The 26,284-nt window shown below is 42.7% G+C and overlaps 1 protein-coding gene across 4 annotated transcripts in view; it reads right to left on the reverse strand.

Moving 5' to 3' along the window:
* Nucleotides 1–26,284, reverse strand: part of SOX2 (SRY-box transcription factor 2) — a 1,239,357-nt gene that overhangs the window by 1,028,458 nt on the left and 184,615 nt on the right. The window contains exon 1 of one of the 4 annotated variants that reach the window (XR_012751672.1): nt 9,985–10,234. The exons of the other annotated variants lie outside the window; for them this stretch is intronic. The gene's annotated coding sequence lies outside the window, so the exon portion shown is untranslated. Of the gene's footprint in view, nt 1–9,984; nt 10,235–26,284 lie in introns of those variants that run through there. 4 annotated transcript variants of the gene reach the window in all.

Below are 26,284 nucleotides of genomic sequence, written 5' to 3' on the forward strand. Positions count from 1 at the left end.
AATCAATAATTACGGTGCAACATTTGATTAAAATAAAGGGGTAGAGATGAAGTGAGGACATTAAATATTTGACAAGTTATGCAATTTTTTTTATAAATGTAGACTATTGTCTCTATTTGAACATAAAATGTAAAAAAAAATGAGAATTCCAATAAATTTTTGTACTAGCATTACAGATTGACATCTTCTATTATAAAATGTTTTTAGTACATAGATATTCTGAACTACTAGCATCTGATACAGGCACCAAATGTGAATCAGCAACATGCACAACCTACTGTCTAAACTCCATAGAGAATATTTATTAGTAAGTAGTGATGGGGGACTCGCAGATACCCGAGATCAGCATGTCCAACTGGGTTTAAAAAAAACAAAACAAAAAAAAACCCCGGTTCAGGCCCATAATTGATCCCGGATATCTGGCTGGACACCGGTCCCCATATAAGGCTATGGGGACCAGAAGCCAGCACTTTAAAATGGTGGTAGAAGGGAACGGGGGATTAGAGCAAGGGTGTTATGCTTACTGATTCTTCCACTCAGCTCTAATATTACTTAGGGGGGCTGCTCATTAACTTCATACATATGTACTACTTTCCCCGCTGACCAGCAGTTCCTGCGTCTCTGTTGGTTGCAGTCAGACATGTCCCCACCCTGCGAGACAGTGTGTCTGATTGCAACCAACCAGAGGCACTATATGCAATTCAATTGGTGTAAAAATAAATAAATACATACATTAAAAAATTGGTGTAGGGTCCCCTATATTATGATACCCAGCACAGATAATTTCTTAACTCTGACTTGTTCTTCAAACCACATATCAAAGCTCTTACTACTTCCCACCATCTGCAACTTAAAAACATTTCCAGAATTTGTTCCTTCTTCAAACCTGAATCTACTAAAATGTCAGCACATGTCCTCATCATCTCCTGCCTCCACTATTGCAATATCCTTCTCTGTGGCCTAACTGCTAACACTCTCACACCTCTCTAGTTCATCCTCCACTCTGTTGCATGAAAAAAAACCACCTCTCTACTCCAATCTGGAAATCACTTTATTGGCTCCTTATTCCCTCGTAAGAGGGTTGATTAAGCAGAAGACTCATTTAGCTAAGCAGAGCACACATACAGCTAACATTTCATAGTGTCTGGAAGGAACCATTAGGAACCATCACCATCTGCTTGCCAAAGGTAATAAAAGCAAACAGGAACTAAAAGAGTTGAGTGTGTGTTTTCTGGAGGGAAGGGTTTGTAACATATGCCAGATCAGGTGACAGTTGTGTTGCAGCTACTAAATATAAAAGGCCTGGCAAAGCCAAGAAGGTGGGATTTGGCGCCAGAATCCTGTTCCAGGAAGGTCATGACACAGTGAAGTGGACTTACAGACCCATCACCACAAAAGTGTCCTAGAGTCCTAGAGTGGTCACATCCCAGAAAAGGCCTGAGCTGAGAGGAAGATTGGTGACTGGAGCTGAGAGGAAGACTAGTGTTCCGAGCTGAGAGAAAGATCTGTGACCTTAGCTGAGAGGATGATCAGTAAGGGGTGCTTCACACATAGCGAGATCGCTACCGAAATCGCTGCTACGGCACGGTTTTGGTGACACAACAGTGACCTCATTAGCGATCTCGCTGTGTGTGACACTGAGCAGCGATCTGGCCCCTGCTGCGAGATCGCTGCTCGTTACACACAGCCCTGGTTCGTTTTCTTCAAAGGCGCTCTCCCGCTGTGACACACAGATCGCTGTGTGTGACAGCGAGAGAGCGACGAATGAAGCGAGCAGGGAGCAGGAGCCGGCATCTGGCAGCTGTGGTAAGCTGTAACCAGGGTAAACATCGGGTAACCAAGGTAGTTACCTGATATCTACCTTAGTTACCAGCCTCCGCAGCTCTCACGCTGCCAGTGCTGCCGGCTCCGGCTCTCTGCACATGTAGCTGCAGTACACATCAGGTAATTAACCCGAGGTGTACTGTAGCTAGGAGAGCAAGGAGCCAGCGCTAAGCAGTGTGCGCGGCTCCCTGCTCTCTGCACATGTAGCTGCAGTACACATCGGGTTAATTAACCCGATGTGTACTGTAGCTAGGAGAGCAAGGAGCCAGCGCTAAGCAGTGTGCGCGGCTCCCTGCTCTCGCGGTTATGATCGCTGCTTCGGCTGCTGTGTTTGACAGCTAAGCAGCGATCATAACAGCGACATACAAGGTCGCTGTTACGTCACAGAAAATGGTGACGTAACAGCGACCTCGTTGTCGCTGTCGCTCAGTGTGAACCAGCCCTAAGCTAAGCTACTGTAGGAGAAAGATTAGTGACCTGAGCTGAGAGGAAAATCTGTGACTGACCTCGGCTGAGAGGAATACTGATTGTAACAACAAGCTAAACGCTGCTCGTTAAGCTTTTTGTTTCCTACCTGAACTGATCATGTGAATGCAGGAAGTGATCCAAACTTGCCTGGTAGGCTGCAATTTCAGAATACCTTACAAGAAATCACTGGTTGGATATTCCCTTCTTAGGGCAGCGCAGAAGCACGGACAAGACACAGTCTTTTTTAACGGCTGTAATGAAGAACTTTACTTATATGAGGTACATGGAGCCCTCTGTAAATTTTTTTGTTGTTGTCTCCTCTGTTAGCAATCAGTAATGTATGAGTAGAAAGTGTATCCAAATTTGTACTGGTTGCTGTCTTCTGCTGTTTTCAACACTGTTCTGACACCATGTGACCACATTTCCGACCTACTTGCTCGCCGTTTCATTTGTGTAGAGCAAAATCAAAACACACATTACTGATTACTACCAGAGAAGACAATATATACAATTGGAGACTTCCTTTAAATGTTACAAGTAAAACAACTTTGTACACTGACTTTTATAGAGACCACATTACTTTAATAGCAACTGTCCAATCCTCCAGAGTGCTCACTCTGAGCCAGGCTCTCTTGCTCTCTCTCTCTCTGACATTTGATAACAATTGTGATGAATAACAGCAGAATAGGGAGAAGAAGTGTGGGACAACGTCAGAGCATCGGACATTTTGCATGGACACACATGCGTCTTCCGGAAGAAGCATGTGTGCCTACATGAAACTGCCGTCACTGCTATCCCAAACTACCTTTCCTTTTTGATATTCATCACATGGAAGTGTGATAAAGCATGAAATCTGTCTCCTGTAAGTGGCTCTATCCTTTTATTGCTTGATGTATGTATATCCTCTACATCATTACTTTAGCTGAGCTCTCGTGCAAAAAGGTCCTTGAAATATCACTTGTCCACTCCATACTTCTTCACTAAGGAATAGTGCCAACCTACATCAGTCTTGTCTCTTTCAATCTGTCCATCAGCAGGTTCTTACTCACTTGCACACATGTCCGCATACACACACTTGCACCTTGTCCATGCAGTGGCTTACTCTTCACTCACAGTACTGTCAATCCCGGGATCAGCTTCTTCCTGCCTTCCATCATGCCACAGACACCATGGAAGGCATCTACTATCCCAACTGTTGTCTCACTATAGCAGATGTCTCAAACACGCGGCCCGCGGGCCACATGTGGCCCTTCAGGCTGCTTTGTGCAAAATAGCGGCCCCGGAGCCCCGGTGGCTGCAATCGCTTTGTAAATACCTTAGATTCGGGGAGGAGGGGACCTCTGCCTGACCTCAGGAGGGGTAGTGTCTCCTCCCCGGACCTACGGAGGCTGTGATTGGCTGACGAACGCCGCTCAGCCAATCACAGCCACTGTAATGTTTTCAGCCATTGAAAATGGTTGAAACATTGAAATCCAGCCATGATCAGTGCAGCTATAGCCCTGATCATTGGCTGGAGCTGGGTGACCTCTGTTTCACCCGCCCCCAGCTCTGATTGGAGAGATCGGCCTTGTGACTGATCTCTCCAATCACTGTGGATCTGGGGCCACAGACCGCTCCCCTCACCTTCACTCCGGGGTCTGTGGAAGGTGAGGGGAGCAATCGGTAAGTTATAGCCACTGCTCCCTTTCAGCCGCCACCGCCACTGCCCCCCCCCCCGACCTATTACTACAGGATAGGCACATTACGATAAGATGGGGACAAGGCTGGGGACATTACTATAGGATGGGGACAAGGTGGGCACACTACTATAGGATGGGGACATTACTACAAGGGGACAAGGTTGGGAAACATTACTATAGGATAGGGATAAGGCTGGAGACATTACTATAGGATAGGGACATTACTATAGGATGGAGACAAGGCTGGGGACATTTCTATTGGATGCAGACAAGGATGGACACATTACGACAGGATGGGGCATATTACTACAAGATGGGGACAAGGATGAGACACATTACTATAGGATGGGGACAAGGATGAGCACATTACTGTAGAATGGGGACTAGGATGGGGCACAATACTACAAGGGGATGAGGATGGGCACATTACAACAAGATGGGGAACATTACTAAAAGATGTTTGTCAAAATTTCTATATAGTGCTAATTGTAAGACTATTAGTTACAAGAAAGGAACAAAATGTAAAAAAAACACTCAAAATAAGGCATGACATTTTTTTTACTGTCAACATTTTTTTTTATATTTAAACACAGAATGTGCACATTTGCTATAATAAACAAATGAAAAATGTTCAAATCAGTGATCCAAAGGTGTGTAAAAAAACAAATTATATATGTATATGGTACCAATAAATATGTCACTTTGTCCTGCAAAGAATGCGGCCCCCCCAAATTATTTTTTTCCTCTGTGCGGCCCATATACCCAGCCGAGTTTGAGACCCTTGCACTATAGTGACATCTATATATTACAGCAATCCATTTCTTCATCTCCTTCAAGGTGGCCATGGCTTCCATTTAGGGGAAAATTAGAGAAGAGCAGTTATATGGGTATGTTTACAAGGTATATTGCAAAAAACGTAGATCAATTCGTTGGTCAGCATGGTGGCATTGCAGCACTAGGAGTTTACATGTTCTCCCCGTGTGTGCATGGGTTTCCTCCAACACTCTATAGAGATAACAATAGGGAATTTAGATTGTGAGCCCCAATAAGGGCAGCAATGATAATGCCTCAATATTTCTCATTAAAGCATTGAAAAAGGTGCAATTTTGTTTTCTCATTAATTGAGACATTTTACATTTTTGAGTGCCAGAGCCTCTTGTTGGCATTATTAGTCCTCTAGTGATAATCTCTTACTGGTAAAATGGTGATTTTATAAAAACAACAATAAGCAGCCCAGTAAGTGATACTCGCGGGAATCAGGGTCTCTGCCCTTCATTATGCTGTCGTCAAATTACGGTAGGTAGCAAAAGCCTGGTGACAGATTCCCTCTAAGATGACCACAAAAATTTGCAATAAAAGTTGTTTTGTAGGGAGTATTGTTCACCACATTGCTCCTAAGAGGTTGTGATCATGATCTTGAGGACCAAAATGTTGGCTATTTTTTTAAATCATGGTACCCCTCCACATGACAAGCTGATAGATCAATAACATTTTCTTCATTTGAGCTAAGGAATGCCATGGTGTTTTGTACATTATGGTCTGGCTATCTGCCCAACCAACATTATTGTCTGGCTATCCCTCCTACCGCTGAGCACGACTATCCACCTGGAGTGGCATCCACAACCTTTCTACTTTAAGAGAAGATGAAAGTAGAAAGGTTATGTAGAATGCAATGAATGATGGAATTAAACATTTGTCAAGGGCGTCCTGGTCTAGATAAGGCTGTGGTCTTGGTAAGAGGTGATCTAGTGGAGAGATGTCATTGTATTATCCAGTAAAGATAGAAAATATACCTGCAATACAGTAACATAATCACACGCATCATAACGTAGTCCATGATGTCCATGATGGACTGTCTATGGCTCTATAATACAGGCTGTGTTTTATAGATTTTACAGATTATACCAAAAGAAATAGGTGAGACCTCTTAATTGTTCCAAACACTTTATGATACTAATTCTGATAACTCAGAAAACAAATTAACAAAATGAAATAAAACATTCATATGTGCATGAAACATATGCCTTCTGTGCCTGTTGTCGAATCAATTCAATAATTAGAGAAAAATAAAGTTATAATAATCCCGAGAAATACGTGCTACCCTGTAGTCTTTAGCCGGAATAATCTATGCTTTTATAAAAACAATATATAAATAATAATTGTGCATTAAACAAATACAAAATGGTGCGTAAACCCCTGTGGGGATGTCTAACTTTAATTCCCGTAGGGACTATTTCTTCAGTGTCCAGGCAAAAGCTGTCATCTTTCCAAAGGATGCTCACAAGCCCTCAGCACCACAAATGTGTAAATGATGCCGCAAATGAAATTAATAACAATTACCTACAAAATGGATAAGCTGGCATTGAACACACAGCACAGGGCAATCAGTGTTAGATGCCTACAGCTATTATAGGGTTTGCCAATGCCACAAGGGAAAAGAAAAAGAAAAACACTTGGCGAGAAGACCACATCATAATAATATGTTTCCTCTTGCCTATGGTGACATCTGCTGGAAAAAATATGTATTTCCTGTTTTTTGTGTGTTTTTTTTTTGCTTGTTTGTTTTTGCTCTAGTAATCTAAATCCATAAAAATGCTTTCTAATAATTATCATTTTGCTTAGTATGTATATATATATATATATATACTGTATATTTATATTTATATATGTGTGCATATATACTGTATATTTATATATGTGTGTGTGTGTATACATATATATATATATATATATATATATATGTATATATATATATATATATATATATATATATATATATATGTGTGTGTGTGTGTGTGTGTGTGTGTGTGTGTGTGTGTGTGCGTGCACGAGCAGAATATCCACTATATACAGAATAATCCAGCAGATGCACACTGAGCTCAGCTTACATGACATCATTAGTAACTACTAAGACATCAAGGGAGTACTCAAGAAAGTGCTACATATGATATATTTGATATATATCATTAGGGATGATCGAATACCTCAAATATTAAGCTTCGCGAATATTTGCCGAATAGGTCGCCGCTATTCGACTGTTCGCGAATATTCGATGCCCAATGTAAGTCTATGGGAAACCCGAATAACAACTATTCGGAACTATTCGGGCTTCCCATAGATTTACATTGCGCATCGAATATTCACATAGAGGCAACCTATTCATCGGATATTCGCGAAGCCGAATATTTGAGGTATTCGATCATCTCTAATTATCATCCATTGTAATGCTAAGTTCTTCTGTACATATACATTAGCTATTAGCTATAACATTTATTACTACAGTGGTCGGACCTCTGTAATATTGTCTCTTAAGAATGATTATTTTGCACACCTAAAATGACCTACAGCATATTAATAAATAAACTATATAGTGTATAAAACATGCAAGCTACAGCAGAATTTAAGATTCCGTAAGTAATAGCAAATAATTATATTCCATTTTATAAGAAAAATATTTAGAAAAAAATATAATGCATGCAGCACTGTGTAAAAAAAAACGCCAAACAATTAGACTGAGTCTATAAATGGCAGCGCTGGATAGATGGTTATGAAATCGAAACTGCAATTTTTCGGTAGAGCCCCATGCAAGGCCACCCTCAGCTAGTATGTTTGGACAGACCTTTTGGAAAAGACCCATGAGTACGTAACTGAATGTTTACACAGGTCCATGGGACTGAGATTTTTATTGCAGTTGTCCTGAATATTTCAGACTTTCAGATCCTCAATTATACGATTTAGAAAGAAGGACACCCTTTTAGCATATTTTTAGCTGCTTAAGTTGATATGTGATTTTGAGTATTTTCTTGAGGTATATATACATTTACCTTGCAACATAGACAAAAATATAATTAGGCAAGGATGGTTTTACATTGAAGTCACAGTGGAAGAATCCTCCCAAAAGCACAACTTGGCAATTTACGAATACCAAGAACCTTAATCAAATTACTAAAAAAGATAAAAACATAGTATATATATATGAAACTTAATATTTTTACGTTCACTGACCACTCTAGTGTCAGATATGTAAAATAAATTAAAAGAAATTCCAAAAATTAAAAAGGTGCCAAAATGACCAACATAAAACCAGCATTAAGGGGCTTATAATAGGTTGGATTCACCTGACTGCTCACAGGCGTCTTCTTCTTGCCCATTTAAATAGATCAAACACACCTCCAGTGATACTGGCATACAATAGCAAATTGTGAACTGGGGGAAATTGTAATACAGATATCCCATTGTTATCATCATCTGAGTCCAACAATCCCAGTTTAAAAAAAAGGCAAAAGACTTTCTATCAATTTTCTACCAGAATTCATAGAAATCAAAATACATCAATCATAAAATATGTATATCTCATTGTACCATTGGGGAAAATACTGTTTGGGTATATTGAGCAATTTCTGCATGGTCAATACATGATGATCAAAGATGATTAACATTAAGTCAACTGCTTTTAACACTTTCCATTATTTGGGTAATTGATCTTGTCAAGTGTGAAATGTGATTTGACACCGCGTTGATTTTACGCATATGTTCCATGATTTCTTATAAAACTATAAAGGCTCCGTGGAGAGTTTCGCCAGATCATGTCATTTTTTTTATTCTGATATTTATTTCTCTGTTTGTAATTAATAAGAGATACAATGTAATCTTAATAGTTTAATAATATATAAAGCAAGGATAGATTTTTTTTTCCTATCATATAGTAGAAGTTAAAAAAATATTAGACTTTAAAAAATAAATGATAAAATAGCAACAAAAATCTAAAAAAAGATTTGTTTAATATTTTACATGTTTATTGTATTTTCTCGATTAATATGTTTTTGATCATGCGGATTAGTTACATCAAACATATAGAGCTGATGTATCTATATATCAGCTGCTATAGACTTGCATATAATAATGCACTTATACGACCTATTTAATATAGGATTTAATATTAAATATTTTGTTTATTACCAGTATCAATGGGTTTGAACAAGATATATGTCATCTATTTTACATACAGAATAAAAAAAATACAAAAGAAAATAAATAACACATATAATTGAATCATTCTGAATGGAATTTGTGCTGTTTCCAGTTTGGCAACTAAATCACCCATGAAAATATCAAGGCTAAAAATTCACACAGTACCTGGTGTGACCAAAGCCCTGAGAATTAAATGATCAACACTAGGATTAATCTGTTAAATAAAGCAGATGTGTCTGGCACCCTGCCACACGTGTTGTTTGAGACTGCTGTCATTAGGAGGCAGCAAATGGCTCTCGAATGAAAATAAATCCTATTTAGCAGTATCTACCTGATCTCCGTATTTTCTGCTCCATTTCCTTGCATTCATATGGATTTTTTCCCGATGTATACACACTCATCAAAAATAAACATATATGTATAAAATTTACATTTAATTGTATTTTTATTTTATATTTTCATAATATTGTTAAATGGTATAGAAGTTTAAAAATAATAGGTCAAAAATTGAAAAAAACAACAGGACATAAAAACAAACCATGAATGGTACAAACAAAAAATGTATATAAAAATGTAAAAAAAAAGGCTGCAAAGATTACAATATAATTTATGTTTCTACAAATATTGTTATTATCATAAAGTATAAAGCAAAACAAGAAGAAAATCCTAGATAGAGTTCATGTTCTTTATCACGTGATATTGAGAATATTTGTGAATAAAATCCATGAATTACGGATTTTATTCTGATGAAGGCTTAACCCCTAGTTATCATTTCAATACTGCACAGATGCCTTGCTGGCTGTGGTGCTGCAGGTTACCCGCAGTGTTCCCCGTAAACAAATCCCAACGTAACGACAGGCCCCGGATGACACATCATTAACCCCTTCAGCCTCCATAATCTGCCTTCACATCTTTCCTAGCGTGCTTTACCGTACGTTCCGTACGCGCACAGGTTAAATGCTGATTTGCAGCAGAACGCATACTTTAAGCTAAATGGATCTCAGCTCTTTAATGGCAAGAATTAAGCATGCTGAAAACTTACAGAGAGGGGGGTTTCACAAGGTGTCCACAGCAATCCATCTTCCAATCACGGTGGAAATGGCGCAGGTAGAAACATTTGTGTCACAATGTTTTCATCCATTGTTATTAGAGGTGTAAGAATAAAAAAAACAGCTGTGAGAAAATAAAAACTGTGGATGATGGAAAAACTACAGTAAACTTTCACCGGTGGAGGTATAAAATCCGAGTGAGACAAGAAAAAGTTCAGGTTGTCAGTATGATAGGTGAATTGTCGTATATCCCCAGATTTTGGCAATTCTCTATATTCCATCATTCCTGTTACGAGCACATGAGGTAGTTCATCCCGAACACCCTGAGCAAGGCCTGGCTTTCAAATGTGTTTCTGTCTCTACACACAAGCTGCTTTCATCGCGTGTAAGAGTCCCACCAAGGCCCAGCTTTAAAAGCTACCAATTCTTTTATCTTTAGCCTGGCTTACAAAAGAAGGGTATTTTGTAAATTACCAGCTCGTTCAGATCAACAAAAGGTACTTTTATAGAAAGCCCCATTTGATTTTTCTCAAATTTGATTACAAGGATGGAAAAAAAGGAGAGGAAGTCAAAAAGAAAAACCCCAGATGGCTTTTTCATTCATCAAACTGAATGAGCTTTATCTGTGCCTTTTCAAACTGGAGCTGTGGAGAATCATTTCTGTTGGCTTATAAAACTTGACAAAAATTATTGGTTTGCCATCTCTCATGTAACTGCCATTGGGAACTGGATGAAAAGACTTGGGATCGCCTGCTTGGATCAAAATAATAGAGATTAGGTATTTCATTATAAATTACAGTGGGATATAGAGGAGGCTGTCATATTAATAGCAACCTGCATGGCTGTCAATAGAAGCTATTCTGTTAGCGAGAGGACCCGGAGGGAATGACTGTTGAACTGGTACATTGGGCCTCATCGATTTTCTATCACCTACAGTAGGCAAAGAAAAGGTGAGATTATGAAGTGGGGATTTCATACAGGAATGACCAATGACTTGTCTTTCTTGGGACCTGACATGTTACACAACCAAATGTAGAAGACAAACAAAACTGTAACGCAGAAGTAAACTATGTAGATTAATATATAAAAAAAATAAATGCATAAAGAATGCACATATAAAATATATTTACAGTAAATTAAAGGGGTTTTCCCACGTACAAAGTTAATTTTAAAGTTCATTTTAATCAATAGATCTTGGAATAGTAATAATTTCCACAATTGGATGTGTTAAAAAAAATGTTCCTGTGTTGAGATAATGTTAAATATGTGCCCCTGCTATGTACTGTGTAATGGCCGTGTCTGACGGAGCAAGGACATGGTCTGATTATACCACATCTCATGGGAAGGGAGGACCCAAAAATGTATAAAGTCATTAAAGCACAGGATCATTGCTGATTCTTTTTGTGAGGTAAAACATTTCCATGCCTGTTTTTCAAAAATGTTTCACCTCAAATAAAGAGTTATTAGAGATACCATGCTGTAATCTATACATTGTATATTGCTTCCTCACCGGCCAAGGGGCTGTGGGATAATCAGATCAGGTTCCTGTAGGATCAGACACAGCCATTACACAGTATAAATCAGAGGCACATTTATAAGAGTATCTCAGAACAGGAAAAAATTTTTTAAAACACATCCAATTGTGAAATTATTATTCCAAGAGCTATTGATTCAAATTAAACTTTGTTAGTGTGAAAACACCTTTAGCCGCTTCACGACCTTGGAGGTATTGGTATGTCCAAGGTCGTGTTTGTTCCTTTAATGCAGTCTTCTTCACACGTTTCCCACCATGTCAGCAGATCTGATCAGCCAACATGTGCAGCCAGGGCCAGCCTTAGTCTGAATGGTGCCCTGTGCAAAACTGCTCTTTGGGGCCCCCCACCCTACTAATTTTTTACCCAGTTTCTCAGGAAGCAAGAGAGGACATGAGGACATTTTTTTTAATACCCTAAGAAAATTGATCTCTTTTAACCCCTTCAGCCCCCGGGCACTTTCCATTTTTGAGTTTTTGTTTTTTGCTCCCCTTCTTTCGAGAGGCGTAACTTTTTTATTTTTCCATCAATCTTGCCATATGAGGGCTTGTTTTTTGCAAGACGAGTTGTACTTTTAAATGAAACCATAGGTTTTACCATATAGTGTACTGGAAAACGGCAAAAAAATTTCAAGTGCGGAAAAATTGCAAAAAAAGTGGGATCGTACAATAGTTTTTGGGATCTTTTATTCCCCGTGTTCACTATATTGTAAAACTGAGGTATCTATGTGATGCCTCAGGTCGGTGCGAGTTTGTAGACACCAAACATGTATAGGTTTACTTGTATCTAAGGGGTTAAAAAAAATTCACAAAATTGTCCAAAAAACGTGGCGCACGTTTTGCGCCATTTTCCAAAACCCGTAGCGTTCTCATTTTTCAGGATCTGAGGCTCAGTGATGGCTTATTTTTTGCGTCTCGACCTGACGTTCTTAACGGTACCATTTTTGTGCAGATGCTATGTTTTGATCGCCTGTTATTGCATTTTGCGCAAAATTTGCGGCGACCAAAAAACGTAATTTTGGCATTTGGAATTTTTTTGCCACTACGCCGTTTACTGATCAGATTCATTGATTTTATATTTTGATAGATTGGGCATTTCTGAACGTGGCGATACCAAATATGTGTGTATTTTTTATTTTTTTAACCCTTTAATTTTCAATGTGGTGAAAGGGGGGTGATTTGAACTTTTAGGCTTTTTTATTTTTTTTAATTTTTGAAAACTTTTTTTTTAACTTTTTTTTTTATTTTACTAGTCCCCCTAGGGGGCTATAGCGATCAGCAATCCGATCGCTCTGCACTATCTGCAGATCTCAGCTACAGAGCTGAGAACTGCAGATTTGCTGATTCACTTTCAATGCCGGCTGTATTGAGAGGAAGTGAGTCATGTTAGCTACAGGCGTTATCACATGACCCTGTGCTACCATGGCAACCGTCGAAGGTCACGTGATCATGTCACGTGACTTCCGGTGGGGGCGGGTAAGTGACTGTCATGACAGCGCTCATATACATATCGCTGCCAAGATTTTGGCAGCGAAATGTAAGGGGTTAATGGCCGCGGGTGGAAGTGATTCCACCCGCGGCTAGCAGGCACACATGTCAGCTGTTGATAACAGCTGATACGTGCGCGGATCGGCGCCGCCTGCCGGCGGCAGGGGGCGGGGATTACCGGCACACGATCCATGACGTACCCAGTACGTCATGGGTCGTTAAGGGGTTAATGTATTGTATAATAAACTCCTCCAAATTTGTGCTGGAGAATCTGCACCTCAAATCCATATTCATTTCACCATATCTATGCTCATCTCGGGGTCTTCTCATCTCGTCCATTTATGCTGTATCCATGGATATTACATAATGGCGGTACATGCGTTTCTCCCCAATGGGGCACACATGTATCTGGAGTATGAGGCACTGCCGCTCTTCATGGAGAGATGGTATAAATTCTTGTACACACGGATGGAAGGTGTGCTAAGAGCAGTGTAGGTTGTGGCTCCATGGGTGGAATCAGCATCTATTACACAAATCCTGTGGATAAATGTACAGGATAAGGAGATCAGACAATGCACGATGGAGCCGGTGGCTGATGCTGAATGTACTCAGGACTAAAAAGACCAAAATTCAGATGCTAAAGGGGATTGTATAAAATTAAAAATAATCTCTGCTTTCTACATAATAAGGTGCCCTGGGGTTATATGTGTGAACAGACTTAGGTACAGTACCACATCCACACTATGAGGATGGAGGGGGCACTGTGTAAGTGTCGCTGCCTCTCAGCTACACTGACCTGAACAGATTAAGGTACAGTACCATATACACACCATGAGGACGGGGGGCGCTGTGTATGTGTCACTGCCTCTCAGCTCCACTGACCTGAGCAGACTGAGTTGCAGTACCACATACACACCATGAGGACGGCGGGCACTGTGTTTGTGTAGCTGCCACTCAGCTCCACTGACCTGATAAGACTGAGGTGCAGTACCACATACACACCATGAGGACGGGGGGCTCTGTGTATGTGTCACTGCATTTCAGCTCCAATGACCTGAACAAACTGAGGTGCAGTGCCACATACACAACATACAGCTGGGAGGCTCTGTGTATGTAAGAACTACGGCATGTACACACCATGAGAATAGAGGGCATTGTGTATGCAAGAACTACAGCATATATACCATAATCCCTTTATTAACCAGTCTTAGCTCACACCAGGTGACAATGCTGCAAATAATTTTGTTGGAAAATTTATAAGACAAATCCACGCCGAATCATGTGGTATTTTGCAGAACCTCGTAATACATACCTCAGCTGCTGCAGAACCTCATCATGCACAACCCAACTTCTGCAGAACCTAATGATACACAACCCCATCTGCTGCAAAGCCTCATCATATACAACCCAGATTCTGCACAACCTCATCATACTCACCTCAGCTGCTGCAGAACCTCATAATTCACAGCTCAGCTGCTGCAGAATCTCATCATACACACCTAAGATGCTACAGAACCTCATCCCATTCACCTCAGCTGCTGCAGAACCTCATCATACACAACCCAGCTGCTGCAGAATCTCATAATACACACCTCAGCTGTTGCAGAACCTCATAATACACATCTCGGCTGCTGCAGAACCTCATAATACACCTCAGCTGCTGGCGATGCATTACATTGATAGAATGGCTTTCATACATACACTAAACCATTGCATGTGATGTGCAGACAGCAGTGACACCATGTAACGTATGAGACTCCAATGTTGTTTTGTTGCAAGATAAGGAACCTGACTAGAGATGAGCGAACCCGCAGATGTTCAGGTCAGGTGGGTCCGGCCAGACCTTAAAAAAAAGTCAGATTCGGGACGCACTTGAACCCGAACATATGTCCAGATGCCAAACCCCATATAAGTCTATGGGTACTAGAACATTACCTGTAAAAGCAGTAGAATAGACTTACCAAGCCTCCAGTGCGGCAAGTCCGCTCATCAATCGTCATACATATTCACTGCTTTCCCTACCCACCAGTGGCTCAACCACACCCCCACTCTCAGGGCCCCCCAGATCTTTGATGCCAGTAGCACCCCTGCCACTGGGTCCACTCTATGTGCTGTTCAAGGGCCCACCGAGGCACTGACCGGTGTCTCAGTGTGCCAGACCAATGCTGAATAGATGTTAGATAGACAAATAGATATCAGACAGACAGATAGCTAGACAGATGCACAGATATGTAATAGAGAGATAGATAAATAGACAGATAGAAAGACAGATAGATAGACATACCAGATAAATATACAGATAGATAATAGATAAGATAGACAGATAGGATGGATGTATACACAGTCAGACAGACAGCTAGATATTGAACACTATACAGGACACACACATATCTTATACAGTGCTGGCCAAAAGTATTGACACCCCTGCAATTCTGTCAGATAATACTCAGTTTCTTCTTGAAAATTATTGCAATCACAAATTCTTTGGCATTATTATCTTCATTTATTTTTCTTGCAATGAAAAAACACATAAGAGAATGAAACAAAAATCAAATCATTGATCATTTCACACAAAACTCCAAAAATGGGCCAGAGAAAAGTATTGGCACCCTTAGCCTAATACTTGGTTGCACAACCTTTAGTCAAAATAACTGCGAACAACCACTTCCGGTAACCCTCAATGAGTTTCTTACAATGCTCTGCTAGAATTTTAGACCATTATTCTTTGGCAAACTGCTCCAGGTCCCTGAGATTTAAAGGGTGCCTTCTCCAAACTCTCCACAGGTGTTCTATGGGATTCAGGTCTGGACTTATTGCTGGCCACTTTAGTAGTCTCTAGTGCTTTCTATCAAACCATGTTCTAGTGCTTTTTGAAGCGTGTTTTGGGTCATTGCCCTGCTGAAAGACCCATGACCTCTGAGGAAGACCCAGCTTTCTCACACTGGGCCCTACATTATGCTGCAAAACTTATTGTAGTCTTCAGACTTCATAATGCCATGCACACGATCAAGCAGTCCAGTGCCAGAGGCAGCAAAGCAACCCCAAAACATCAGGGAACTTCCGCTATGTTTGACTGTAGGGACCGTGTTTTTTTCTTTGAATGCCTCCTTTTTTTTATCCTGTAAACTCTATGTTGATGGCTTTTCCCAAAAAGCTCTACTTTTGTCTCATCTGACCAGAGAACATTCTTCCAAAACGTTTTAGGCTTTCTCAGGTAAGTTTTGGCAAACTCCACCCTGGCTTTTTTATGTCTCGGGGTAATAAGTGGGGTCTTCCTGGATATCCTACCATACAGTCCCTTTTCATTCAGACGCCGACGGATAGTACGGGTTGACACTGTTGTACCCTCGGACTGCAGGGCAGCTTGAACTTGTTTGGATGTTAGTCGAGGTTCTTTATCCACCATCCGCACAATCTTCTGTTGAAATCGCTCGTCAATTTTTCTTTTCCTTCCACATCTAGGGAGGTTAGCCACAGTGCCATGGGCTTTAAACTTCTTGATGACACTGTGCACCGTAGACACAGGAACTTTCAGGTTTTTAGAGATGGACTTGTAGCCTTGAGATTGCTCATGCTTCCTCACAATTTGGATTCTCAGGTCCTCAGACAGTTCTTTGGTCTTCTTTCTTTTCTCCATGCTCAATGTGGTACACACAAGGACACAGGACAGAGGTTGATTCAACTTTAATCCATGTCAACTGGCTGCAAGTGTGATTTAGTTATTGCCAACACCTGTTAGGTGCCAAAGGTAAGTTACAGGTGCTGTTAATTACACAAATTAGAGAAGCATCACATGATTTTTCAAATAGTGCCAATACTTTTGTCCACCCCCTTTTTAATGTTTGGTGTGGAATTATACCCACTTTGGCTTTATGACATTTTTTTTTTCATTGAAGACAAATTAAATGAAAATAATAATACCAAAGAATTTGTGATTGCAATCATTTTCAAGAAGAAACTGAGTATTATCTGACAGAATTGTAGGGGTGCGAATACTTTTGGCCAGCACTGTACATAACACATGTTGATAAAATAAATTTCCAACATGACGCACAGCAGATTATACCCTCTGGTGAAGACAGGATGCAGAGCACACAGGAGGGGAGGGTGCTCTCTGATGAAGTCTGTGCACTGCAGGAGCAGCAAGTGAAAGTGAGTTGCTTATCCCTACAGTGCCCCCTCTGTTGTCAGTTGGCCGGCGCCCTGTGTGACTGCACCAGTGCACATAGCTAAGGCCAGCCACGTGTTCAGCTCACAGGTGCGGTTGGATCAGAAATCCACCCTCTCCTGTTAACCCGTTAAATCCGACTGTCAATCTTTGTGTTGCATGCTGGTAGGGTGCAGGCCATTCCCCATCCCCATAGGCAGTCTCATGAAGAGATTACAGAGTGCAGATGGTTTGTCATGACAGCTAGGGTTGACCCCTGTCACTGTGATGACAAACTTCCTATGAATGCCGGCTGAGTGCCAGCGTTCACAGGAGATTAGTATTTCTGCTGTTTAGAGCAGGGCTGAAGCATCACTCTGTACATCAGAAACGCTCGGACTGTATCAGCTTCAAGTCCCCTAAAGGGACTAGTAAAAATAATAAACATAGTTTTTTTAAAAACTATAGAAAAATAGTTTAAATCACCCACTTTTGCCCCACTGAAAATAAAACAATAACATTTTAAAAAAAAAATTAAAATGCCACAATTACATTTTTTGGTGGCAGCAACATTGCAATAAAATACAGTAAGAGGTTATCAAAACATTGAATCTACTTAAAAATGGTATAACTAAAAACATCAGCTCTTATTTTCAAAAAAATAAGCCCTTTCTCAGCCCCAGATCCCAAAAAATGAGAAAGTTATGTATCTCCGAAAATGGCGCCAAATGCGTATTTTTCATGACAAATTTCTGAATTATTTTTCACCACTTAAATAATAAAAAATTCTATATATACAGTATGTGTTATCTACAAAGTTGTACTGATCTGGGGAATCATACTGCCAGTTTAGTTTTACTATATAGTCAACATGATAAACAAAACACCCAAAAAACAATTGTGGAATTGTACTTTTTTTTTCAATTTCTCCCCACTTGGAATTTTGTTTTCTGTTTTCCAGTACAATATGGGGCAGAATGAATGGTATCATGCAAAAGTACAACTCATCCCACAAAAAACAAGCCCTCATATGGCTATATTAAAGGAAAAGTGAAACAGTTATGGCTCTTGGAAAAAAGGGGAGGAAAAAAGGAGAATGCAAAAAAAAGTAAAATCGCCAAGTGGTCAAGGAGTTAAGTAGGAACAGAAAGCAACTCTTCACCTGTACATAACAATTTAATGTTTTTAACCAATTTTTCAATCACAGCACAGAAAACATCCACAAGATTCAAACACAATGGCTTCTGTCATTGGCTGCATAAGTCACATGTCACTCTGTATATAAAATGAGGACATGTAGTATCAGCACCATTTTGTGAATGTTAAAGCTTAAGGAAGTCCACTACTGCTGCAAGACAGCTTAGCTAGGGGTTTAATCATAGGTAGTTGAGATAGATAGGAGAGCGATAGTGTTGAATTGGAACATGCAGTGTAGGGAAAGGTGTGTGCCACAAATCTGCATTTCATGATATAAATGGGGATTGCTACTTGTGAATGCCTGTGAATGATCTACAAAGGTATGGGTACTTTACAGTGCCTTGCTACTTTTTAGTGACTGCTAAAAATTTGCGAGTGAACCATCTCAATAGGTATTGCTATTTTTTAGTGGCAGCTAAAAATTTGCCAGTGAACTATCTCAATGGGTAATGCTACTTTTTAGTGCCAGCTAAGAATTTGCTAGTGAACCATCTCAAAAGGTATTGCTACTGACGCGCTTGGGGGGTCTGGGGGTCACTCGTCACTGCTCCAGATTGGGGGCTTTGGTTGTCACAGTGGCCTGGTCTAGCTCTGTGATCCCCGGTGTCAACCAAATGACGGGGATTATGGGACTAGTAGTCAATCGTGACGCCACCTGTGGTATGCAGCCAGGTATAGGAGCCACTGCTGCAGGGATGTACACTGGGGCTGATGGTGACGCAGCTTGGGTGTTCCAGCTCTCCACAGGTGGAGCTAAGCCCCAGGGAGGATGTTGGGAGTAGTTGTCCACCCCAGTGTTTGAGCGCAGGGCGTGGGAAGAATCTGACGACACAGCAGTTGCAGTTTAAGTTGTTTACTCACTGAGCTTCTCCTGCCATTGGACTGCCAGACTCCGCAGTGATGGGCTCAAGCCGATCCCGGATAGTTCGGAGGCCAGAATCAGTGTTTCCTCCAGTGAGTTCTTCCTCCCTGCCCTGTGTTGTGTGAGTCTCTGCGTTTTGAAGCTACGCGAGGACCCAAGTCCTGGGGGTGATTATGTTCCCGTATAGCAGGCAGCGCAAGTCCATTGATGGTGTCACCCTATGGTCCCGACTACTGGCTCTATGTGCTATTTTGCCCCGGGATCTGTTTGTGGGCCAGAAGACTTGATATCATCTGCACTGCGGATTCTGCTTTTGGGATTTGCAGTGCCCACCAGCCTAGGGCACCGCACCCTGAGGTGTGCGCTGGTCCTCAGGGAGCTATGAGCTCTCCCTTCAGCGACCATGTTCTCCTGTGTCTCACTTGGTTTTTGGTGGTTTCTCCACAGACTGTGTGTGTGGCTCCTTGCTCCCCTGAACAGTTGCTCCAACCACCCATGCACCTGAGCTAGTGGGTGAAAAGCCCCAGATGATATGGTGACCATCCTAAATGACCCTACCCCAACCCTGTCCCGGTGAGAGGGCAACTGGATTATGTGTGTCTGTGGATTGTGATTGACCACCACCGACCTCTTCCTTAAACGGGATGAATACTGCACCTCTGGTAAGTTGCAGTACCTTGTGGCGACTGAAGCCTCAGGGGCACCACACTACTTTTTAGTGGCTGCTAAAAATTTGCCAGTGAATCATCTCAGTAGGCATTGCTACTTTTTAGGGGCTGCTAAAGATATGCCAGTGCACCATCTAACTAGGTATTAGCACTTCTGTGGGTCATCTCAATATTGCCAGAATTTTACATTTGTGTCAGGTGTCGGCTTAGGCTTGCACAACATAGGTTTCAAAGGGAAAGGCACAAGTCTGCAGAGCTGTTCACACATTCTATCCCATGGGCACCAGAGGTCAGCTCCAAAGATTCACAGACTGAAGAGGAGGAAAGCATCTGCACTGACGCACCAAAATCTTTGTCAGTTAGATCCGTGTCCGGATGAAGTCAGGTCCGAGCAGGATCCCGCCCCTCGGCAACAGACGTGTGATGTCAGGTCAGGAAGAGGAAGAGGGTGACTGTCAGGGCAAGGAGTGAGACAACAGAGAGCATGACAATGAAGTTGTAGATCCCACTTGGTGTGAACACAGAGACACGCAGATGAGTAGCTCAGCAGAGGAGGTGGAGAAGGTAGATGTGGTGCTTCCGCACATACACAGATTGATACAACTCAGTACAGGCAGAAATGCAAATAATTTCTTCTACATGCATGAATCATCACATGACAAACTAACATGCGTTAGTCTGGGAATCTTACTGAAACGTGGCCTTGCGGGCATCCACAGCCACCCGACACCCCATCAATCGCATCTCATGCTTCTTCCTCCTCCTTCCTCCTTTTCCTCCCCCATCATCCATGAAACTGTTTCCACCCAGGTCTCTTCCCGCAGAACCTCCACTTGTTTACCAACTACAGTTGGGGGTGAGTGAGAGCCCATTAGTTGTTAAGGAAGAGGACATGCGCGTGGATTTTGACCAATTTCATAGCCCAAGCACACCACGTTTCCCAATCCATCATAACATCTCTGCTTGCACCTCCCTCGCAGTCCTATAGTTTGTCCTTTACACCCTCCTTCACCCTCTCTCAGAACACCAGCCAGCCCTCCATCCCGCAGTTCTGGTCATGCAAAAGATTATTTCCTCCAACACATGCCAAACTTCAGCATATTCAATCTGTTGGCAACAGAAATGCTGCCTTTCTGCTTGGTGGATACAGAGGGTTTCCGAAAGCTGATAACCATTGAAATCCCTCAGTACCAGTTGCCCAGTCACAATTACTTCTCTAATAAAGCTGTGCATGCACTACACCATCATGTCACAAACATTACCTTTTTCTTCAAAAAACTCTGTGCCTCCCAGGGTGTATTTCACCACTGACACGTGAAAGAGCAAACATGGCCAGGGGGGTTACATCTCGCTGACTGGGCACTAGGTTACTCTGGTGGCTGTGGGGGAAAGCAGGGATGAGGCTGCTTCCCAAGTCTTGAAATCCACAATGCTTGTGTGACAAACCTCTGGATCTACCACTTTCTCCACTGCTTCTGCTTCCTTCACCACCTCTAGGACCGCCACTTGCAACCTCAACTTCTCCCTTAATATAACATGTGTTCCAACAGTGCAGAGGGAATCCGCCCACCTCTGTACAGCTCAGCCAGGGCTGAACACAATCAGGCAGTGCTGAAATTAATATGCATTGGAGAACGCAATCACACAGTTGCAGAGTTGTGGATTGCTATTCAGGCCGAGTTTGATCAATGGCTCTCTCCACTAAAACTGGAACCAGGGAAGGCTGTATGCAATAACGGTGCAAACCTGGTGGCGACGCTATGCCTGGGCGACATCACACATGTACCTTGCATGGCTCACATCCTCAACCTGGTTGTACAGCAATTTCTAGTCCACTATTTCAGCCTGCATGCACTGCTGCAAAGGGCACGGTCTTGATGTGCTCGCTTCCGCCGTTCGCACCCTGTGGCTAATCGAGTTGCATCACTACAAAGTTCTTTTGGCCTACCGGTTAATTGCTTGATATTTGATGTGCCAATACAATGGAAATCCACTCTGCACATGTTGCAGCAACTGTGGCAGCAACAACGAGCCCTAGTGCACTATGTCAATGATGCATAGACTGGGACACAGCAGTCTGGATGTGGGGCAAATCATGATTGCAGAGTGGGCACAGATGAAAGACTTTTGCACCCTCCTGCACAATTTTCAAATGGCATCAAAGATGGTTAGTGCTGATGATGCCATCATCAGCATCACTATTCTGATCATCTACATGTTGGAGCACACGTTGAATAGTCTGCAGGAGGAGGTGGTGGTCCCAGTGGAAGAGGAGCAAGCAGAGGAGGGTGAGATAGGGATACTATTTTCTGTAATGTTTGGACAGTCATTGCATAGGCGAGTGTCATGGAAGGGTGGAGGCTCATGGTAACATACAAACTGATAGTGTAGGTGCAACAGCCGAGGATCAAATGAAGGAGGAAGAGGTGATGGGCACAGAAAACTCAGGAGACGAAGATATTGATGCCATCTCTATTGTCTGTGGTTGGTGGGAGGTGATGAAGGAGGCAAGCTTGAGTGTTACCCCGCCACCAACACAACATGGACTTGGACCTCATGGAAGTGTCCGAAGCATGAGCTCCTTCTTGCTGCACTATCTGTAACATGATGTCCATATTGTTAGGATTATAAATTATGCTGACTACTGAGTTGCCACTCTGTTATATGAACGGTACAAGAGTAAATTTAGCAAACCACGTAAACAATACCTCTAAAATATATCTTTATTCGTAAGATTTTTAAAATATAGACACCATATGTCTTTCAGACAACAATAATAGACAAAACGATGTGAATAGTAGCTTAGATGGAAAATAGAAAGGCGTGAGGGAATAAACAATAGATCAGTGATAGGTATCGGGTTTGTAGATACTGATCTAGATCCTTAAATGACCCTTCCTACCAGCGGAGGGTGTCATACTGTTTTGGACCTCCCCCACTCCGGATGGCTGGCCCTCACTATCCCTATTCTCCACTAGCTTATGTCCACCACCAAGAACCAAGTGCAAGATGTGTTTAAACAAACTACATGTAATACATAATAGCGTTAGATGTAGGTTCTTCACCGGATAAAAATTCTCCGGTCTATGAACTTGAGATTGTTAGAATAGAGCAACCGGGCCTGTCAAATCGGGCGCCTGCAGCTCTCCCGATGCGTTTCCCCCCCTTCTAACACAATGAAAGGGGGTTCATCAGGGGTATTGATGTCATGATTCGCCTCCCTATCCACATGGCTAGGGGGCGGAGCCTTCTCTCAGGCCTCACTTCCGGCCCCTGGATGCCTTTAAAAGCTGACACTTCCAGTAAACCAGCGCCGGCTATAAGCTTAGCTCTGCTTTGCCTGTGATTGTTGGTCCTGTGAGTGATATCCTGATCTGTCTGTTCCTGTGCCCCCGTGCCCTTGTCTGTGTTCTGTCCCCTGGTCGTCCCTCCTGTCCTGTGTCCCCCCTCCTATTCCCCACTTTGTTGCTTCCTCCGGTACTGACCTTGGCCTGACTTTGACTCCGCTTTTGCTCGTCCCTCCGGTCCTGCTTCTGCCCGTACGGTGTTTGACCCAGCCTGTCTGACTATTCCTTGCATGCTCTGCAGCTCTGCTTCTCAGCTGTGCTGATTAGGCAGTGCATGAGAACGCTGTTCATTTCCTTCCTGGTTCTCATTGCTCTGTGTAGTGTCGTCTGCTGCAGAGCTCTGGCTCCCCCTGGTGGCAGCATTACAGTATAGCCGGCCGCAATAGGCTTTATCTCCCATAGGGGGAAAAAAAAAAAAATAAAAAGCCATTTAATTCTTGGTAGTGGGATCCAACTTTGCAGGATAACAGACTGTAATGGATCCACTCAGTACTTTGTTCGAGCAAGTAGCCAACCTTACGCAGCTGGTGCAGGATTTGGCTGCAGAGCATCGCATCCTGGTAGCTTCACACAACATTCTGCAGAGTGAGGTTTCTGCTTCTGCGAGGGCCACCTCGCTGGCAGTTACCTCACAAACCGTAGGACAGCATAGTCCCACTGATGTCCAAGTGACCTCCCCCGAACCCACGGTGATGCTCCCCGATAAATTCTCGAGGGAGAAAAACCTATTTCGGACATTTAGGGAGAGTTGCAGGCTTCTCTTCACTCTCCGGCCTCGGTCCTCGGGGAATGAGACCCAGCGGGTGGGGATCATCATGTCGTTACTTAGAGGGGGTCCCCAGACCTGGGCGTTTTCCCTACCCCCTTCGGCCCCGGAACGGCATTCGGTTGACCTCTTCTTTGACTCCCTCGGGGTGATATATGACGAACCAGACCGTGTACGGGTGGCTGAGGACAGGATCATGTGTCTCACTCAGGGAAACCACACTGCTGAGCTATATTGTTCTGAGTTTCGGCAGTGGTCCACTGAGGTACGATGGAATGATTCTGCACTCAGGTGCCAATTCCGGAGAGGTCTTTTGGACTCCCTGAAAGACGCTTTGGCTCTGCACCCTCCTCCCAGCACCTTGGATGATGCGATGACGGAGGCAGTTCGTATGGACCGCAGATTACGGGAAAGAAGGGGAACCATGTGTGAGATTCTGCCCCCTCTACCTAGGGCACCTTCTTTGCCGGCTATGGAACAGATGGAAGTTGGAGCCATCAGTCCAGATGAGAAGGAGAGGAGAAGACGCCGGGATCTCAAACTGTGCTTCTATTGTGGACACCATGGACACTGGAGGAAAGACTGCCCGGCTTGCCCCTCCGCTAAACAGTCGTCGGGAAACTTCTAAGTCTGGGTAACGGTCGAGGAGGTTGCCCAGACTATCAGGTACCTTTCCTCTCCTCCAATAAGATACTTCTGAATGTCGACCTCCGGGTCAAGGAGTCGGTCTGGTCTGCTACTGCCTTTGTTGACTGTGGGTCCGCTATGAACTTCATTGACTCTGAGTTGGTCCAAAGATTAGAGTTAGGGACAGTGAGGTTAGAAGGATCCATTCAACTCCTGGCAATTGATAAAACACCGCTGCCTCAAAACCTCATTCGGTTTGCTACAGAAAAATTTACTCTGGTGATCGGGTCTCTGCATTCTGAAACTATTTCTTGTTTTGTAATGGCCAATCTCCCTGCTGGATTAGTGTTGGGGTATCCATGGTTAAGGTTACATAATCCCGTTATTGATTGGGAGTGTCGTACCATAGTCAAATGGAGTCCTGCTTGTCATAAAAGGTGTTTACAATCTGTACCTGTGTTCTCCGTAAGTCCTGAGGGTCTTCCGGAATACCTGAGGGACTACGGAGACGTATTCTCGGAAACAGAGGCCAAGGTTTTGCCGCCTCATCGCCCATATGACTGTGCCATTGATTTACTTCCCAATACCAAATTGCCCAAGGCCCGTTTATATCACCTCTCGGGTCCAGAAAGGGCTGCTATGAAATCATACATATCTGATAGTATACGTAAAGGGCATATCCGTCCTTCTTCTTCCCCTGTGGCTGCTGGGTTCTTTTTTGTAAAGAAGAAGGACGGAGGTTTAAGGCCATGTCTCGATTTCCGAGAATTAAACAAAATTACGGTGAAAAACACGTATCCGCTTCCACTCATCCCTGATCTCTACAACCAACTCTCTGAAGCCCGGTGGTTTACCAAACTAGATCTCAGGGAGGCCTATAATCTTATCCGTATTAGAGAAGGGGATGAGTGGAAAACGGCCTTTCTGACGTCAGAGGGGTTATTTGAGAATTTGGTGATGCCTTTTGGTCTAACAAATGCCCCTGCGGTGTTTCAAAATTTCATCAACGATATCTTCTCTGATTTTCTTGGTCGTTTTGTGGTCATCTATCTCGATGACATTTTGATTTATTCTGCCAATAGAGATACGCATATTATGCATGTTCGCTCAGTATTACAGAGATTACGTGATAACCATCTGTTTGCCAAGCTTGAAAAATGTGTTTTCTCTGTTCAGGAAATAGCCTTTCTTGGGTTACTCCTTTCTCGTGATGGGTTTAAAATGGACCCAGGAAAGGTGCAGGCTATCGTGGATTGGGTGCAACCCAGGGATATCAAGGCGCTACAACGCTTTTTGGGTTTCGCTAATTATTATCGAAGGTTCATTAAGGGGTTTTCTCAAATTGCCAAGCCATTGACTGACCTTACACGGAAAGGGGTGGATCTGCAGAACTGGTCGCAAACGGCTGTCCAGGCCTTTCTTGAGTTAAAGGACCGGTTCATGTCCGCCCCAGTCCTGGTACAGCCTGACCTCGAGGCGCCGTTTGTTGTTGAGGTGGACGCCTCAGAGGTGGGGGTGGGAGCTGTTCTCTCTCAGGGCCCTGCTACTCTGACTAATCTGCGACCATGTGCGTTCTTCTCCAAGAAATTCACTCCAGCTGAGAGGAACTATGATGTGGGTAACCGTGAATTATTGGCGGTAAAGTTGGCATTCGAAAAAT

Source organism: Anomaloglossus baeobatrachus, chromosome 3, assembly GCF_048569485.1.
Source record: "Anomaloglossus baeobatrachus isolate aAnoBae1 chromosome 3, aAnoBae1.hap1, whole genome shotgun sequence".
In the NCBI taxonomy this organism is placed as follows: Eukaryota; Metazoa; Chordata; class Amphibia; order Anura; family Aromobatidae; genus Anomaloglossus; species Anomaloglossus baeobatrachus.